General features: G+C 41.7%; 1 protein-coding gene across 11 annotated transcripts in view; it reads left to right on the top strand.

The window, feature by feature from the left end:
• The first annotated feature begins 1,538 nt into the window (after nt 1–1,538).
• Nucleotides 1,539–13,757, top strand: part of LOC110488259 (myocyte-specific enhancer factor 2D homolog) — a 32,364-nt gene continuing 20,145 nt past the window's right edge. For 9 of the 11 annotated variants that reach the window (XM_036971784.2, XM_090228366.1, XM_036971780.2 and 6 more), the window contains exon 1: nt 1,539–1,735. The gene's annotated coding sequence lies outside the window, so the exon portion shown is untranslated. Of the gene's footprint in view, nt 1,736–11,080; nt 11,190–13,757 lie in introns of those variants that run through there. The other 2 variants (XM_090228367.1, XM_090228364.1) reach the window with 1 other exon arrangement.

Raw genomic sequence — 13,757 nt, 5'->3', positions numbered from 1 at the left:
AATGCCGAAATAAACATCTCCAACACTCATATCATACACTCCCTGAAATCATGTGTGTACATTGGAGCCTACAATCAATTAACAGTGAGAGAGCCACAAATATCACACTTATTTGTAGGCTATATGTATATCCACGGTACACATACATCCAGGCAAATTAGTTCCTGTTTCAGTCATGTCTTTGGCCAGTTTGCATGGGTCAAACAAAAACACCCTAATGCAGACATTATACAACCGGTGTGTCTAATCCTGAATGCTGATTGGTTAAAAGCACATTCCAGCCTGTGTCTTTTCCACAAATTACCACCAGCAAAATCTATGATGTTAAAATGCCTATTTACTTACTGCAGCTATCACCTACATTGTGAGAGGCTCTATATAAGTGATAATGATAATATATTGGCATGGGTGTTGTTAGGCCTAAGACACATTTGAGACAGAGAAATACTGCAGGATTAAGGTTGTGAAGAGCAACTGCAGAAATGTTGGGAGATTCCCAATTGCATACTCCTCATGACCTCGCTCCTCTCCTCCTTCTTAAGGGGGGCGGGACCTCTGGCTTTCTCATCCAATGGGTTTTAAGAAGGAGGCAAGGAGAGAGGACTCAAGGATTATGCAACTGAGAATCTTCATGACCTTTGATCACATGGTTGTTGTAAAGTTCATGCAGTTGACATGTACGCACAAGTCGGACAATTTTTATCCCCAGAATGCAACACATTTTGAAAGGTGGTGATGACTTGACAAAAGTGACCCGCTTGAACACACCCATACTGTAGGTCCTGAGTTCAATAAGGGGGAAGGTAGGCTACTCACTAAGCAATCAACCATTGTGACGTCCTTTACACAAGGTCTTTGGAAATTATGTTCTGTGCAATAACAATCGATTTAGGAGGTGAAAGCAATTGGTTAATCAAGATAATTAGAACACACTACCTGCTGCCTAAATAATAGGCCTACACATGCCTATACTGTTGAAGTGGCACCCTCTTCTGATCATGGAGGAGACTTCACAGAGCTTTTTGTTTCTTACAGTGTCCACATATCCACTTTCTTTTGCTGTCAACTCAAAGACTAGGGGGATTCTCAATTGCATACTCCTTGAGTCCTCTCTCCTGCCTCCTTTTCAAAATTCATTGGAGGAGAAGGTCAGAGGGGCGGGACCTCTGGCTTTCTCATCCAATGGGTTTTGAGAAGGAGAGAGGACATGTTGAGTATACAATTGAGATTCTCCCAACATTCTGTACGTATACAAATGTCCTAACTGTAAACCACATATGTGTAAAACAGCTAACGGGTCTTCTACATGAACACGAGGAGGTAGGCCATTCGACTATACACACAGTGACATTTTACCCACATGCAAAATCATGCAAAAGGTAAATACCGAAGCGGAGGGATACAAAAACCCTTGTAGAACATGGCCGTCATCCCGTCTCCTTCATGCCCTTCCTATTTACAGTAATTTATACTGTGATTGGCTTTGATGCTGGAGTGTCAGCTTTCTATTGGCTTCTTACAAGTCACTCATGAACGGTGTCAATGACGTAGGTTATGCACTAGGTACATTGTATCGTTTGGCTGAACGGAATAGTTACATTTTACGGAGAAGGGGAGAGTGGATTTATTTAAATTGAGACGTCGATCATGATTATAGCGCATCGTCTTTTCATTATACCTCTATTTTAAACCAATCCTCTAGCTTTTCACACGATTGTGGATGTAATATTTCAGGGTAAGTGGAATTATACATTTGCTTCCTGCGTTTTCGTTTTTTTCCCTCGTAAGAACAAGAGTGCTTGTATTGTTTTAATCAAACCGTTCTAGACAAGAGGGTAGCCTAATAGGCTGATTTGTATTGACAACATTATTCACCCCTAAATGGTTTTAAAAAATGTATTAATATAATTGGTGAGCTCAGTAGTCGCAGTCATGGCACTTGGTTGGGTTGTATTTTTTCGTAAGAGTTGAGGCTGGCAAGCAAGGTAGACTAATGGCTGTCGGTCGGCTTCGCCAGAGATTGTGAAATGGCCTGAAAGAGCACCTTCGCTAGACGACATATGAACCCTCCATTATGGTGTGAACCGTGAAAGCTCTCGGTTTATAACGGTGGAGGTGCGCGCATGTTGACAACAGGGCCACAACAAAAACAATAGAGCTAGAGCGAGCTGTCACAGCGGATTTGTTGTCTGACTGTCAGTCTCTTGCCACGTTCAAAATAACTTGGAACTTCGGGTTCTCCGACTTCAGTGCTTTTATGAAAACGGGGAAAAACGAGCTCCGACTGGGAAAATCGTTTTGAACGGTGCTCCAACTTGGAATTCCAGGTTGACAACTCGGGCATCTTTCTAGAACATTAACTTTCCGACCTGAAGATCACTGACGTCATGATTTGACCTCGCCCCCTGGTGTTCCCAGTTGGCTTGAAAGCGCCATCAGAATGTATGTCCGTTTTTGACCTGTCTGTCTGTCAGTCTGTGCCTACAGTAGTCTGGCTTGCTATTACAATTTTATTAGACAATTACTTTTAATTGAAAATAATAGGCTGCACACAGTAGACGATATATATCCCCTGGATTTTCATCTTCAATGTAGCTGTTAGTGACGAAATACTCAGGTAGGCTAGCTATCAAAGGCAAAAACACAGATGTCAGAGCACGCTGATAAAACTTTCAACCCTTTTTTAAAATATTTGCATTTTATAATCACTATACTTCAAATCTCTCTCTGCATTTTAAAATCATTATACCTCTCAAATCTCTCTCTCTCATGTAATTATTGCACCTTGATGTACTGGCTTTGCATGTGATTATTAAAACAAACAACAAATCACCAATCTGTGATGCTGGGGTTTGGAGATCACGCTGCATTTGCACATAGGGGCCTACATATTTAGATTTGTGTACCTTCACACAGCATACCTTTAAATAAATCCTATTACATTTGAATGGGAAACCTATTGTATGAAGCTTCTTATGGTCTTTCAAAGTATTTTGAAGGTCTTGACCACTGTTCAAATATAACAGATGTTTTCTCATGTGGACAATTTGCTCAGATCTCTGTAGCCAAGTGAGCAGTGCCATAGAACAGAGGGTATGGATTCCCTAGCTGTTAGTCCACCTAAATACTGTACTTATCCTTTAGCTTATGCATAACCTCTTGATGCATCAGCAGACATTAATATTAGATTCCGGGCCTTGAATTAGATTCGTAGTGGAACGTTAATCATTTTAATGTCATGTGACCTGGACATTGGCAGCTATGTTGTGTGGAGGGTCCCAAGGGATCCGGTTCTTAGTCTGATTCTAATGCTGCTGCTCGGGTAGAAGTAGGCCAGACACAGCCTTGTGCTTTGGGGCCAGTCTGAAGGACACAATCATGTAGACTCAGATAGTCATTTTATCAATGTTTGAAAATGTACTCGTATAACCCAAGTGATTGTAAGCCTTACTTACAGTATGGCACAGTTTGTTACACAAAACATCATCCAGACTTAAACCAACTTTTGGTTGGTTTAAGTCTGGGTGATGTTTTGTGTAACAAACTGTGCCATACTGTAAGGCTTACAATCACTTGGGTTATACGAGTATATATATATATATATATATTATATATATATATATATATTATATATATAAAACAATGGAGTACAAATTCAAGCTGTTATCAGAAACCAATGAACTTCCAACCTTCTGAACACATTGTCACAAGCCATTCTAAGAGACAATTTATGCTTGATCAAAAAATATGGTCGGAGGCGCGGGAAGGATGGTGTGATACAATTGTGGAACCTCCAGGGGGTTGCAGTGGCCAATTGGATCTCCTTGCTGCACGCCTCTCAAATTTTGTAAAAATTCTGAGGGCTCCGTATAGCTCTGCATTGACATGATTTGTTGACGGTAGGCGAGGGTGGGCGTTCCTGTATAAACACAAACTTACTTACTTGACAATTTCCTTCACAACAGTTCTGCGCTGCTCGGCGATGCACAAGAAGTATGAATGCCCTGGCACTCCTACTGTACTTCTCTCATCCCAGTATTTACGGTATTACCGGCTTAGTACACAAAGGGGTGCCAAATAACCCGCAAAAAAAGCCTATTGGGTGTACCAGAATGCCCCCCCAAAAATTGCACAAGTAATAGAGAACTTCCATGTCGTTTGCTAGCTAAATATGCTAATGAGCCCAAAGGAAAATAAACAAATTGCAAAGACGGGCAATTCAGCTCATGAAGTTAAACAGGTAGGAACTATTGAATGTCATTTTTGGTGAGTTTGGACATTTACAAGCAAATGTGAACGAGAGACATTGTGTAAATGAACAAAAAACGACAAAAAGCTAACACAATATGATGCGTTATCACCTTATTAATTCAGCCACTTAGCAAATTAAGTTAGGGGTCTTCTTAACTAGGCCTGGGTGGTATCCAGACTGGCATACTGAGATATTCAGTAATACTATCACTGCACACAAGGGGCGTGGTTTTCAAACCCAACTGACCCTGCTTAGCTGTTGAGATCAGACGAGACTGCAGAGCATTTAGCACATTTTATACAATTAACTTAGGAGTTATAAGATATCTAGCTGGCAAACATTTAGCTGTGAATTCCATACTGTAATTAGATCACCTGGCGCATGCTTCACAACAGTGGGTGACTCACAAGGCTCCGGTCTCTCGTCGTTGTGTGCTTGTAAACGAACACTGCGTGACTGAGGACTACTGGTAAGCTTGATAATGAAAAATTGTGACCGGGTGAAATGAATAACGCAGTGTTCTTTATCTCCTAACGTATTGCACAAGTTGACTGCAGGTATTTACTTATACAATTTTTCTTTTTGTAGTTACTTTTGAAAAAAATCTACAAAGAAATAGTTCAACGGTATTGAGAATCCATCCCATTGCTTTTTCCAAATACCCCAGTATATGGTATATACAGTGCATTCGGAAAGTATTCAGAACCCTGGACTTTTTCCACATTTTGTTACGTTACAGGATTATTCTAAAATTAATAAATTGTTTCCCCCCCCCCCTCAATCTACACACAATACACCATAATGACAAAGCAAAAATAGTTTAGAAACTTTAGCAAATTTTGTAAAAACAAATCACATTTACATAATTATTCAGACCTTTTCCTCAGTTCTATGTTTAAGCACCTTTGGCAGCAATTACAGCCTTGAGTCTTCTTGGGTATGACACTACAAGCTTGTCACATCTGTATTTGGTTAGTTTCTTGCATTCTTCTATGCAGATCCTCAAGCTCTGCCAGATTGGATGGGAAACGTTGCTGTACAGTTATTTTCAGGTTTTCCAGAGATGTTCGATCAGGTTTAAGTCTGAGCTCTAGCTGGGCCACTCGAGGACATTGAGACTTGTTCCGAAGCCTCTCCTGCGTTGGTTGTGTGCTTAGGGTCATTGTCCTGTTGGAAGGTGAACCTTCGCCCTAGTCTGAGGTCCTGAGCGCTCTGGAGAAGGTTTTCATCAAGGATCTCTCTGTTCTTTTCTCCATTCATCCTTCCCTCGATCCTGACTAGTCTCCCAGTCCCTGATACTGGAAAAACATCCCCACAGCATGATGCTGTCACCACCATGCTTCATCGTAGGGATGGTGCCAGGTTTCTTCCAGACTTGGCATTCAGGCCAAAGAGTTCAATCTTAGTTTCATCAGACCAGAGAATATTTTTTTCTCATAGTCAGAGTCCTTTAGGTTTATTTTGGCAAACTCCAAGCTGGCTGTTGTGCCTTTTACTGAGGAGTGGCTTCCATCTGGCGACTATACCATAAAGGCCTGATCGGTGGAGTGCTGCAGAGATGGTTGTCCTTCTGGAAGGTTCTCCCATCTCCACAGAGGAACTCTGGAGCTCTGTCAGTGACCATCAGGTTCTTGGTCAAATCCCTGACCAAGGCCCTTCTCCCCCGATTGCTTAGTTTGGACGGGTGGCCAGCTTTAGGAAGAGTCTTGTTGGTTTCAAATGTCTTTATTTTAAGAATGATGGAGGCCACTGTGTTTCTGGAGACCTTCAATGCTGCAGACATGTTTTCGTACCCTTCCCCAGATATGTGCCTCAACACAATCCTGTCTTGGCGCTCTACGGACAGTTCTTTTGACCTCATGGCTTGGTTTTTGCTCCGACATCCACTGTCAACTGTGGTACCTTTTTATATAGACAGGTGTGTGCCTCTCCAAATCATGTCCAATCAATTTAATTTACCACAGGTGGACTCCAAGTTGTAGAACCATATCAAGGATGATCAATGGAAACCGGATGCACCTGAGCTCAATTGAGTATCATAGCAAAGGGTCTGAATACTTATGTAAATAAGGTATTTCTGTTTTTATTTTTAATACATTTACAAAAATGTATAACTTGTTTTCACTTGGTCATTATAGGGTTGTGTGTGTGTGTGTGTGTGTGTAGACTGAATTTGTATATTTAGAATAAGACTAACAATGTAGAATAAGTCAAGGGGTCTTAATACTTCCTGAATGCAATGTATGGTATATCGCCCATGCCCAGTGTTAATGCTTATGCTAAATTTTTCACGCAGGAAAAAAATATTCTTGCTGTTTTTTGTAAACGCAGATGTAAAATGCTTCTTATTGACATTTCTGCTTGGCATAAGATTAAGTGTGTGCTTCAGTTGCTCTTCTAAACTCTGAGGATTCACGAACGGGTGTTCAGCAGACACTACTCTGACGGATGGGTATCTATTGGTAAAAATTCAAGATGAACTTAAAGCAAAACATTAGGAAATGTAGCTGGCTACATTCTTTCTATGATGGGCCTAAACATTAGACATTTGTTGGCCATGCATCGTTTTTGCAAAAAATACCTTTATTTTTCATTGTAAGCTCCCTTGTGTGGCTGCCAGCCAAATAGCGCTGGACTTCTGTCATCTGATGAAAACAAGCTATTTTCTGCCAAATGTGTTGCACTAATGTATTTTCTGTGTAGGAAAATTAGAGTTGCACGTCCCTTATCACTCTATTGAAGCAAAAAATCACTGACTTTCAATATAAAACGCAACCCCTGTCAATGTACAGCTGAAATCACCTTCCGGTTTCTCCTGTTGTGCCATTTACAAACGCATTGAACAAGTTGACTGGGATTTATGCTTACTTAAAAAGTAGCTGCAAATATTAAAATGTATAGAAAAACATGAAAAGTAGTAGTTATGGTATTGTAAAACCATCCCGTGGCTATTTCCAAATACCCTGATGTAAGGTATACCGCCCAAGCCTATTAGAGAACATACTGTCACAGACAGCCATTTCACTAGTCAATTATACTTAACAAAAATATAAACGCAACATGTAAAGTGTTGGTCCCATGTTTCATGAGCTGAAAAAAAAGAAGTTTATTTCTCTGAAATTTGTTTATATCCCTGTTAGTGAGCATTTCTCCTTTGCCAAGATAATCAATCCACTTGACAGATGTGGCATATCAAGAAGCTGATTAATGATCATGCTGTTTACAAAGGTGCACCTTGTACTGGGGATAATTAAAGGCCACTCTAAAATGTGCAGTTTTGTCACACAGCACAATGCCACTGATGTCTCAAGTTTTGAGGGAGTGTGCATGCTGACTGCAGGAATGTCTACCAGAGCTTTAGCCAGAGAATTTAATGTTCATTTCTCTACCATAAGCCGCCTCCAACGTTGTTTTAGAGAAATTGGCAGTACGTTCAACCGGCCTCACAACTGCAGACCACGTGTAACCATGCCAGCCCATGACCTCCAAATATGGCTTCTTCACCTGCAGGATCGTCTGAGATGAGCCACCTGGACAGCTGATGAAACTGTGTGCAAACCCAATCAAAGAAATTCTGCACAAACGGTCAGAAACCATCTCAGGGAAGCTCATCTGCTCGTCATCCTCAACAGGGTCTTGACCTGACTGCAGTTCGGTGTTGTAACTGACTTCAGTGGTCAAAGGCTCACCACTGGCATGCTGGAGAAGTGTGCTCTTCATGGATGAATCCCAGTTTCAACTGTACTGGGCAGATGGCAGGCAGCGCATATGGTGTTGTGTGGGCGAGCAGTTTGCTGCTGTCAACGTTGTGAAGAGTGCCCCATGGTGGGGTTATGGTATGGGCAACCATAAGCTATGGACAACTAACACACATGCATTTTATCAATGGCAATTTGAATGCACCAAGATATCGTGACGAGATCCTGAGGCCCATTATTGTGCCATTTATTCACCGCATGTTTCAGCATGATAATGCACGGCCCGATGTCGCAAGGATCTGTAGACAATTCCTGAAAATGTTCCAGTTCATTCATGGCCTGCATACTCTCCAGACATGTTACCCATTGAGCATGTTTAGGATGCTCTGGATCAACGAGTATGACGCCGTGTTCCAGTTTCCGCTAATATCCAGCAACTTCGCACAGACATTGAAGAGGAGTAGGACAACATGCCACAATCAACAGCCTGATCAACTCTATGCAAAGGAGATGTCACGCTGCATGAGGCAAATGGTGGTCACACCAGATACTGGCAGGTTTTCTGATCCACGCCCCTACCTTAAAAAAAAAAATAATAATAATAATATCTGTGACCAAAAAAATGTATCTTTATTCCCAGGCATGTGAAATCCATAGATGAGAGCTGAATGAATCAATTTCAATCGCCTGATTTATCTTATATGAACTACTCTGCAACAATTCTAAAAATATTATATATATATTTTAATCATGTTGGTCAAAATGTTGATTTCCTCTGGAAACATTTGTATTTCTGTTCACCACATATACAACAGGAGCAGGAACAGTAGCTCCCACAAGTTACACTACTGATTTGAGATAAAAGGCTGGCTGGCCTGGCTTGTTTGCATTTTAAAGTTGGCCACAGTAGTAAAACAGTTCCTCTTCTTTAATTTGTCTGGTTGAACTGGAGGTACAGGGGCTTTGAGGATATTTGTCTTTATGCATCAGGAAGAAGATGAGTATTTTGGGGAAAGCTGCTGGGAACAACGGATGCTACACCTCTCAACTTTGTTAGTTCTTGTATCGTTAAGAAGGTAGATTCTACACATTTTGCCGTTTTTTTTAAAGCACTTCCTGTGATTCTACATATTCTACCATGGAGCTGAGAGGACATTTTGCAGTATATAATATTTTGCTGCATTTCTATGCATTTTGCCATGGCTGATTGTTCTTTTGTTCAAACATAACAGAACACACTGTTAAATACATTAAACATTTTCCATGACTGTAGCTTTTATTTGGGTGATTTGCTAGTTTGTTATAAAAAAAATTATATAGGGTCATTATCTTTTCTACTTACTTTATATCTGGTTTAGTCGTTTACACTCAAGGTTTTTCCATCCCGAAAAAGTTATAAAATGTGCACTGTTTGGACCCGCCCATGGATTTCAATGTTAGACAAATCCCTGTGTAACACTGTTCACCATGCACTCTTCTGGTCACTCGTTGACACACCAGGAACTCACACCTGTCACGGTTTGCCATGTTCAGCTTGTGTTAGACCTGACTGCTCTTAGTAGCAGTAAACCTGGCTGCAACGTGTCAGTTTGACAGGACCTGTGAACGCTCTTTCCTCAGCAAGAGTTTGCAATGTAAAGCCAATGTGACCGGACTCAAATGGTGATTAATTGTAAAGAGACTCCATGTAGCTCTGGAGTGGGATGTCTGCCGCATGAGGAGATCATCTCCATCAATAGAAAAGGTCAAAGGAGAGGGAGGTGACAAGGAAAATTCAGAGATTTCAAGAGGGCCATAATGAAATTAATATGAGGAGAGGTTACAGAGGAAAAGCCAACAGGCCTAGGTGGGATAAGTCTGAGTGATCAAGAAGGGGTTAACGGTATCTAAGAATAGTAACCATCAGGCCTCTGTGCAGCTCTCTGCATGGAACCCAGCAAATTCTTTGCAAACCACTGAATCGAGACTCAAGAAAAAATGACAGAACTGAGATTTACTCAACCTATCCTCTGTTGTGAAACATTGAGGAATCCCTCCTCCATTAGCTGGAGTCAGATAACCGATGAGTAACCCCCCCCCCCCCCCCCCCTTCCTCATTTTCAAGGCATGATGGCCCTGGCCTTCAGTCTAGGACTTTGCCCACATTTCATTGACCAATGTGTAATCTGCTAAAAGGTCACTGCCACTAATTACTGTACACCACTCCAAAACCGACAGATGCCTAGCCTGGCTTGATTGCGCACTCTCTCTTAATCAGAGGACATTTTCACAGGGTGCGAAAGCACCCAGTTGACGTTTCAAGGAGACATCCAGGCAGGTCGATTGAACCAAGGTGACGGAAGGTCTGCCCTCGACAGATAATGAGGCGGTCTCTGTAAGGTCTCAGCAACTCGGCCAGTCTATTTCAGACCAGCCTGCCTGAGCCTGTCCAAAGTGTCTGAGTCTGGGCTTTAGTTGAAAGCTACATCTCTCCTTTAGCTCTTTGGGGTTCCTATAATGTCACTGACAGAGTGAGCTGGTTCTGCTCTGGCTCGGTGTGAGTCGAGCGACAGCCTCATTATCTTGGCATCTAATCAGTCCTCCAGCCAGCTCCTAATTGAGCCATCAGCGCCTTCGGGGGGAGGAAGAGGGAGGATGGACATGTCAATTACAGTAATGAGAGGGGGTAGCCATGCCGAGTGCCGCACGGGGAGAACAGGGCTGGCCACAATCCTTATTGTAGTTCATTCTATGGCTAATCAAATGTGTCAGCAATGTCAAGAAATTGTTAGGTTGCCGTTCACTGCGGGAGAGTCTGGGTGCTGACGGTGCTGCAAAAAGTGGTTGGGGGGAGATTTATTTATTTATTTTTTTCACAATTTACACTGGAACTAACTAGTTCTGTATTAGTGGACAAATTTTTTTTTAAAATGTTTTTTTTAAAGCAGTCCTATAGCTAGGGTTGAAACATTTCTGGGAATTTTCCATGGGAAGTTAAGCCTGGGAATTTTGGGAAATTATAAGCTCTATAAGCTTACATCAAAAAAGTTAGTTTTTTGGTGGAATACACAAGACAATTCTAGGTCTTGTGGCATATTTTGGTTAATATGGTTGGTTAACTTTTTTTATCCCCAACCCTCTGCATGCACAGTGCATTCTTCCATCACATGTACTGCTGATTCTCAAGATCTTGCACAGTAATGAGATCCTATTGAGCCCACACTACTACACTGTCTGAGCCAAGGACTACATACTCCCTGGTAAGTTTTGATGACAATACTGGGTGGGTGAATATATTTCATACGACACAATTTTTTTGTTAACTAGTGAATAGTAGCCTACAGCAAAGTGTGTTAAAATCATTTCTAACTTGGAAACATTTATGCTAGTTAGTTTTTGCTGCCATGTGGGTTTTTAGCTTGCTTGATCCTAAGTGAGGAGTGTTCATTTTAAAACATGTATCTTACTAAGGAGTTGTTTAATCTAACTGCTTAACTATTTATCTGTGCATGGAATTGTATTCGGTTTTTATTTAACCATTTTGTCCCCCTAATCTTTACAGGAAAATGCCATGGGCAAAATCTTATGTGCGGAGACATTTCACTGCAGCTAATGTAGAAGGAAAAGCTGTATATATATGTGAAGAATGCAACAAAGATGCAGAATAATCTGGCCAAGTGCATAAAGTTCCCTCAGCGCTCACAACAAACAACCCCTGACAAAAGTCCCTCAACTTCTATTTGAGGTCAGATGTTTTTTGACTCAATGGAGGAAAGTAGTCAAAGAAATGCTGATTGTCTTGCATGAGCTGTGTATGCAACTGGTTCAACTCTGATGCTCACATGCAATGTGTATTGGAAGAGATTTCTGAATGTTCTTCGCCCAGCATACACCCCACCATCCAGATATGCTGTATCTACTCATTTGCTAGATGCAGAGTTCAAGTGAAGGTCAAGCAAATTATAGAGAAAGCAGACTGTATTGCAATCATCTCTGATGGGTGGTCGAATGTTCGTGGGCAAGGAATAATTAACTACATCATCTCCACCCCTCAACCAGTATTCTACAAGAGCACAGACACCGGTCTCTACATTGCAGATGAGCTGAAGGCAGTCATCAATGACCTTGGACCACAGACTGTATTTGCACTGGTGATAGACAATGCTGCGAACATGAAGGCTGCTTGGTCTAAAGTGGAGGAGTCCTACCCTCACATCACACCCACTGGCTGTGCTGCTCATGCATTGAATCTGCTCCTGAAGGACGTCGTGGCACTGAAAACAAGGGATACACTCTACAAGAGAGCCAAGGAAATGTTTAGGTATGTGAAGGGTCATCAAGTTATAGCTGCAATCTACCTCACCAAGCAAAGTGAGAAGAAATAGAGCACCACATTGAAGCTGTCCAGCAACACCCGTTGGAGTAGTGTTGTCATCATGTATGACAGTCTCCTGGAAGGGAAGGAGTCTCTCCAAGAAATGGCCATATCAGTCTGCCGATATGGACAGCCCCATCAAGAGGATCCTCCTGGATGATGTATTTTGGGAGAGAGTGGTAAGCAGCCTGAAACTCCTGAAACCTATAGCAATAGCCATTGCATGGATTGAGGGAGACTGCCATTGTGTCTGATGTTCACTATGCTTGCAGATGTAAGAGAAGAAATCTATACTGCCCTGCCCACTTCACTGTTGCTCCAAGCAGAGGAAACTGCAGTTCTGAAATACATTAAAAAACTTGAAGGCGGCTGCCTAAAGCCCATACACGCCTCAGAGTACATGTTGTACCCTGGTATGCTTGCAATCGCATCCTGTCAGATCAACAAGGCCTATGGTGTCATCACTACCGTGTCTCGCCACCTTGGCTTGGATGAGGGCAAGGTTCTTGGCAGTCTGGCGAAGTACACTTCCAAGCAAGGGCTTTGGGATGGAGATGGAGATGCAATATGGCAGTCTTGCCAACATATCTCATCAGCCACCTGGTGGAAGGGACTTTGTGGATCAGAGTCTCTTTCCCCTGTTGCCTCCATCATCCTCCAAATCCCACCAACATCAGCCGCCTCAGAGCGCAACTGGTCCTTGTTTGGGAACACACACACCAAAGTATGCAACAGGCTGACCAATACAAGGGTTGAAAAATTGATGGCCATCCGGGCAAATTTGAGACTTTTTGAACCTGACAATGAGCCATCCTCAAGGTTGGAAAGTGACAGTAAAGATGATGCTTCAGAGTCTGATGTTCAAGAGGTGGACATTGAGGAGGTCCAGGGAGAAGACATGGAAGCCTGAGAGAAGACAACTAAAACTTTAGTTTCTAGACTATCATTTTACAGATGTATGTTGATAAAGTTTTGGGGAGATGCGATGGATAATTCAATATTTCCTTTTGTTGGTCAGTGAAATCATCCCATGTGAAGAGTGAACTAATTTAATGTTAAATTTGTAACTACATAAATATATATATATATATATATATATATATATATATATATATATATATATATATATATATTAGAAGATTTGATTGGAAGTTTCCCCCTCTGAATAGTCCCCAAAATGTGCAACCCTACCTATAGCGCAGGCATATCATTTATTTTCTCTCAACCAGCTACAATTTGGCACGGTCTTGATTTTGGACAATTGGATAGAGAATTTTTCAGTGTGGGGGAATTTGGGTTCCAAACTTTTGTAGATAACTCTTTAAAATAAAAACATATTATTTGGATTTTCTCCTATGGTAGACTGTTGTGGTTTGGCACATCCACAATGTAATCACTGACCTCTCCAGCTGCTGTTTACAATTGTTCTGTAGAGAAAGGGGCAAGTTCCAAG

Source organism: Oncorhynchus mykiss, chromosome 30, assembly GCF_057628025.1.
Source record: "Oncorhynchus mykiss isolate SJ-2025 chromosome 30, ASM5762802v1, whole genome shotgun sequence".
In the NCBI taxonomy this organism is placed as follows: Eukaryota; Metazoa; Chordata; class Actinopteri; order Salmoniformes; family Salmonidae; genus Oncorhynchus; species Oncorhynchus mykiss.
The sequence above is the reverse complement of the archived record's forward strand: the minus strand, read 5'-3'. Positions and strand labels throughout refer to the sequence as shown.